Raw genomic sequence first — 6,588 nt, forward strand, 5'->3', positions numbered from 1 at the left:
AATGGATTAGGTAATTCTAGATGGATGAGGGGACTGGAATGAGAGGATAAAGTGGGGAGGCAGGGAAAAGAGAATGAGAGTGAATACAGGAAGAGACAGCTAAAATTATCTAATACAATGGAGGCTTCAGAAAATATATATGAAGGCAATCTAAATAAAATTGCCAGATAATGGGGGAGATAGAGCCACCTCTTGTCACCAAATGAAGCTTCTGATACCAGGATTAGATTATATCTAATTGAGCTTTTGTCCAAAGGAGTCCCACAGGAATCCCCAAACAACCCAGTCTTCTTGTCAAACTGTAGGTTGCTCTCCACATGCTGGTGGCATGGCCCCAAAGTTGAAGACAGCTATGCAACTCACTGAACATGGAAGTTGAGCGGGTACCTTCACAGAGCCTTCACCCCTACATTCTAGAGTCTTTGGTACAGGAATGTACACTGTGTAGGCTACAAAAGGAGAAACACAAACACCAACTTAGCCACAAACCCTTTGATCTACAGTGCAGTCCTGCCTGCGAGATATGCTAGGGCAATGGTGGCATGTTCCTTGAAGGAGTAACCAACCACCATCTGATTGGACTGAAGGCCTACTCTTTGAAGTGCAACCCATACCTGATGCTATTTGTGTAACCAAGAACCTGATATTAGATAGCTCATGGACCTAGGGGCAAGCCAACTACTACTGCTCTAAAAAGAAATATAGCAATAAAATGACTCCTAATGACCTTCTGCTACACTCATAGATCAGGGTGTTGCTCATCCATCATCAGAAAAGCTTCCTCCCATAGCATATGAGAACAAATATAGAGACCCAAAGCCAGACATGTAGGGAGTGAGAGACCATTGACTACTGAACCCTAAAATGAATGTCTTCATCAAACAAATTCCCTCAGGGCTGAGGGAACGCTGTCAAAAGGAGTCAGAAAAGAGTGTAAGAGCCAGGGGGCATGGAGGACTTCAAGAAAACAAGGCCCTCTAAATCAACATGAACAAAGTTTATGAACTCGTCCACACCGAGGCAGCATGCTGAGTACCTGCACGGGTCTGCATCAGGTCCTCTGCATAGGTACATTATGCTGGTTTAGTGGTTTTATGGGATTCCCGGGTGTGTAAGTGAGTAGTTCTCTGATTCTTGTGTGTTCTCTTGGGCTCTGTTCCTTCTGTTTGTTTTGTCCAATGCCGTGTTAGTTTTCGTTTGATCTTATTGTACTTTATTTCATTATCATCCCTTAGAAGCCTGTTTGTATTCCTAATGAGAGACAGACAGGAAGTGAATCCATATGGGAGGGGAGGTTGGGAGCCTTGAAGGAGGATAATCAAGATATATTATGGGGGGGGGAGCTTATTTTAAATAAAAAAACAACTGAAAGACGACCAAGTACACAGAAAGACCACTCACCCTGATGAACCCTGAGATATTATTACTTCACAGGCTCTGGGATAAGACTTTAATTCACCATGAGCAGGAAAGGATTTTGCGAACATTGAGCTGAATGCTGAGCAGCATTATTCTGCTAATATTAAGCCCAGTCCAGTCATGCGTGCCATCCTAATGTACCTGGCACAGCCCTTTGCAGTTCGTGGTAGTCACTCCTATTTATTAAATTAACCCTGTACCCTAAGCTCTGTGTTGAAATGGAAATTCTTATCACTTGCAAGCTGCTATTGACTAGAGTTTTCTAAAATTCCCCTGAGAAATAACTGGCACTAGATTATCCAGAGAGGGTAATGAGGCTAAGAAGGAAGTTCCAGTTAAGTTAATTCAACTCACATTATTAAATCAGGTTATTAGAAATCTATGTATTCTAATGATTTCATTAGAATAAGAAGCTATTCATATTCATACATGCTGACTGACAAAATTATACATGAAGGAAATGTTTTGCCTTTAGGAAAACTATCAAAATTATGAACCAAGCCACATGAGACTTGGTGATTCTCATCCATCAACTGAACAAAAAATAATGAAGTGAAATTTATCATTTGGATTTGAAGCATGAGAGTCACCTTCAACCAGAACTCTTTCACTAACAAGTTTTAAAATAAGGAACCGAAGGAAAACACTTAGCTTGTGGCTAAATGGGAAGTTTCCACAAAATAGTCTTCTGCTCCAAAACATCCTGGCCTTTGCCTTTTTATGTTTCCAGAAATCAGTGGATCAATCTTGCTGAGAATGCCTTTCTTTGACCCCTAGATGACCTTCATCCAAGCACTGGGGCCTTTCTTGTTTGTGAAAGGTAGGGTGGCAAAATGGGCCAGGCAAAAGCTGGGGCCACCCTGCTTCATTGCCTTGACGTGATCCCACATCCTGTTGAAAGCATTGCTAGTACCCACCTCTTGGGTCCCTCTGAGAATTAAATGATGTGATAATGTAGAGTCCTTAAAATAGCACCTGGCTTATGGCACACTCTTAGAGCCAATCATCTTTCTATTATGTTTCTATCAGTACTCATCCCTAAATTTACATCTCTAAGGTCCCACTTCTTGCCTAGAAAATGTTAAGTGGGAAGAGACCAAAGGGAAACTGAATCTGCTACAAGAAGTAGCAAAAAGAAACGCTTCAGCAGCTTAAGTCACGTAGCCCCCCCTCACACACTGATGCGGGTAACTATGACACCACACTCTCACCAGTGGACAGGCTATGCGGACAAAAACTAAACAAGAGAAATGAGGGAGCTAAATGATACCCTAAACCAAACAGACCTAACAGGTATTTACAGAATATTTTACCCAAACACAAAAAAGAATACACTGTCTTTTCCGAAGCCTGTGGAAGTTTCTCCAGAATTGACCACACACTCAGACACAAAACTAGCCTCAGCAGATACAAGAAGATTGAAATAGCTCCATGCATCCTGTCAGACCACCACAGACTAAAGCCAGATATAAACAACGACAGAAACACCAGAAAGCTTACACACTCATGAAAACTGAACAACTCTCTACTCACTGAAAAATGGGTCAAGAGAGAAATTAGGGGAAAAAATTTAAGCCTTTTAGAATTGAATGAAAATGAAGATACGACATACCCAAAACTTATTGGACATAATGAAGGAGGTTCTAAGATCAAGTCATAGCACTAAGTGCTTACACAAAGAAATTGGAGAGATATCATACTTGTAATTTAATAGCACACCTGAAAGATCTAGAACACTCAGTCCTAAAAGGGATGCCTCCATCAAATCCCTCCCCTCCATGAATGGACTCTGGCAAACATAGTTCTGGTAGGCCTTGCCCTTTGCCCCCATTTGCTCTGCCTTGCTAAAAAACATTAGATTATATTCCTAAAGCTAGCCACCAAGGTCTATTCCCTTATTTGACTAATTCCTCCTCCTGAAGCTGACTGCTAAGGTCCAGCTATCAAAATATTGAAGTCCAACAATTAAAAGCCCATTTGACTCACCTAACTAACATGCCGAATTAAAATTAAACATCTCATCCTAACATGGGGTTTCCCATTTTTACCGTTACAAACTGCCATTTTGCTATGTGCCACGACTGTCTCCTCTATCCAGACTCAGTCCTTTGTCCCATTCCCCTCCAGGACAAGAACCCCTTCTCTATTTCCTTTGTTCCCTTCCCCTTTTCCCTAATTCTATATCTACTATCTTTGTCTCTTATTCCCTGTCCTCTCTCTGTCTGGGGCAAATAAAATCTCCTCTGTGCTGAGAACTTTGTCTTGGGGATCCCGACCGATACAGTTATATTTTCTTACACTCAGGGCTCAGGGAACTCTGTGGAAGAAGAGAGAAGGAAGAGCCAGAGGGTATGGAGGACACCAAAACTCCAAGGTCATCAAGATACAACAGGGTTGGAGTAAACATGAACTCACAGAGAGTGGGCAGCATGCACAGGGCCTGCATAGCTCTACAGAAGATGGGGTCCTAGGGCTGAAAGGAGAAATGAACATATGACCCTACCCCTAACCCAGAAGCCATCTCTGACTGATAGCCACTTGCAAATCAAAAATTACTTTTCTCCAAGGGAGTCTCACTGGGGAAAGGAACAACTCTTTAGGGCAGACCCCATGCCCAGCACAAAATGAACTCCATGGCATCATAATGATGTCAGGATGCTTTTTGTTTGTTTGTTTATTTGTTTTCTACATTACAGGTTCTTTGCATATATACTATGGCTTCTGGTTTGGTTTTGTTTTATGGGATCCCTGAGTGTGCAAAGGCGTGTATGTGTGTATGTACATACCTATGTATGTATGTATGTGTTAACTATGTGCATCTATAGGTGGATTTTGTGCTTTTTCTTTGGCCCCTTTTCTTGTTTGTTTGTTTTGTTATATTCTAATTTGTTTGCTTTTTATTTATAATGTTTTATTTCATTTTTGCTCCTTATATTTCTGCTTGCTTTCTAAGGAGAGACAGAAAGGGTGTGGATCTGGATTAGAGGGGAGGTGGGACAGAACTGGGGGGAGTAGGGAGAGGGGAATTGTAACCAGAATATACTGTATTAAAAAATCTATTTTCAAAAAGAAAATACTGCTCACTCAGGAGTTTCTCAGACAAAACTAGAAGAAATAGCCAAACCAACACATGCACAAACTACAACACAACAAACACAATAAACATGGAAAAGCAACACAATCCCTCAAAAGTATCACTACTCAACTACTGAACTCAAAGATACTGAAGTAAGTAAAATGTTGCATGAATATTTCAAAAGTTATTACTAAAAATTATCAATTGATCTCAAGTAGGATACAAACTAACAAATCAATTAAATGCAGAAACTGTAGAAGAAAGCAACATAGAGAAAAAGGTCAGCCTCATGGATAAAATAATCAACAGCACAGACGAAAAGGGCAACAGCATGAAGAAAGAGATCAGAAAGGAAACCAATATTTTGGAAAAAAAATAGAAATTTTGGGAAGAGAACTCAATGAACCAAAAAGAAAACCAAAAAAATATCAGTAATGGAATTGAACAAGCAGAAGAAAAAATATCAGGGGTGGAAGACAATACTGATGAAAATTTACATTTCAAACATCAGTGGAGAAAAAGAGTTGGACAAGCATGACCACGATGTCCAAGAACTCTGGAATATCAGGAGGCCAAATAGAAGAATCCAAAGCTTCAATAAAATTTAAAGGCATAGAATATGTATTTAGTTAAACTGTAGCAGAAAATTCCCCCAATCTAAGAAAAGAAATAAACATTTAAGAAGACACATGGAAGGCAGCCCTGAACTGTAGCCGTGGACCTTGCCAAACTGCAGCCTGCACCTTTGGAACAGCTGGGTGCCAGGAGATGTGCTGAAATCCTCAGTAGAGGAGAAGACTGAGGGAAACAAGGAAGACGTGCAGGGGTCGGCAGGACAACAAGAAATAATTTTTGGTTGAATAGAAATCAGTATTGCAAAAGCAGAAAGAGGGGTCTGGAAGAAACGCTGTGGACAAGGAAGTAACATACAGTGCTTACCTCATTAAGACGTGGTCTGTTGACCAGGCTGACAGTCAGTAGGTTCTCACAGAGTCACTGTGGTAGTGGTACGGTGAGTCCCAGCTGTTGAGAAACAACATTGTAGTGTGAGGCCCACAAAGCATTGTGCTGCCACCTCCAGAGAAGTGGGTAGAGTCTGTGTGGCATGGTAGAATCTCCGCTGACATGGATAGAGACTTGTGGAGAGATGAGGATGGATAAGATTAGAAAACTTTCTCTCGGGGGCCTTTTCATATCTTGTCCTTTGTCTCTACAAAATCTTCTGTTTTTTTTTTTTTTTTGTTGTTGTTTTGTTTTTTTTAATGCAGGACAGTAACTGTAGGGAGACTGAATGAGACTGCATTTCAGCGGAAGGCTGACTCCAGGTTAAAAGTGTTTAGTGTACATGGCTGAGCAAATGTCCTTGTCGTATGGTGGCGCATCTTTTGGGTGTATGCCCAGGAGTGGTATAGCTGGGTCCTGAGGTATGGCTATTTCCAGTTTTCTGAGAAAGTGCCAGATTGATTTCCAAAGTGGTTGTACAAGTTTGCACTCCCATCGGCAATGGAGGAGGGTTTTCCTTTCACCGCATCCTGACCAGCACGTGTTGTCACTTAAGTTTTTGCGCTTAGCCATTCTGATCTGTGTAAGACGGAATCTCAGAGTCATTTGGATCTGCGCTTCCCTGATGACTAAGGATGTTGAGCATTTTTTAAGTGCTTCTCAGCCATTCAAGATTCCTCTGTTGAGAGTTCTGTTAAGCTCTCTACCCCATTTTTTTAATTGGATTATTTGGTTTGCTGGTGCTTAATTTGAGTTCTTTATATATTCTGGATATTAGCTCTTTGTCAGATGTAGGGTTGGTGAAGATCTTTTCCTAGTCTGTAGACTGCCATTTCCTTCTATTGATAGTGTCCTTTGCTTTACAGAAGTGTTTCAGTTTCAAGAGGTCCCATTTATCAACCTTGTTAATAGCAGTTTTGTGTGTAATAGCCAGAAACTGGAAACAACCTAGATGTCCCTCAATGGAGGAATGGATACAGAAATTGTGGTACATTTACACAATGGAATACTACTCAGCCATTAAAAACAAGGAAATCATGAAGTTTGCAGGCAAATGGATGGAAGAAGAAAAGATCATCCTGAGTGAAATA

At 40.9% G+C, this 6,588-nt stretch overlaps 1 pseudogene; it reads left to right on the top strand.

Moving 5' to 3' along the window:
• The first annotated feature begins 5,038 nt into the window (after positions 1 to 5,038).
• Positions 5,039 to 5,848, top strand: LOC129688406 (sorting nexin-4-like; annotated as a pseudogene).
• Positions 5,849 to 6,588: the final 740 nt, after the last annotated feature.

Source organism: Psammomys obesus, unplaced genomic scaffold (genome assembly GCF_907164565.1).
Source record: "Psammomys obesus unplaced genomic scaffold, mPsaObe1.curated_primary_1811, whole genome shotgun sequence".
NCBI classification, from domain to species: Eukaryota; Metazoa; Chordata; class Mammalia; order Rodentia; family Muridae; genus Psammomys; species Psammomys obesus.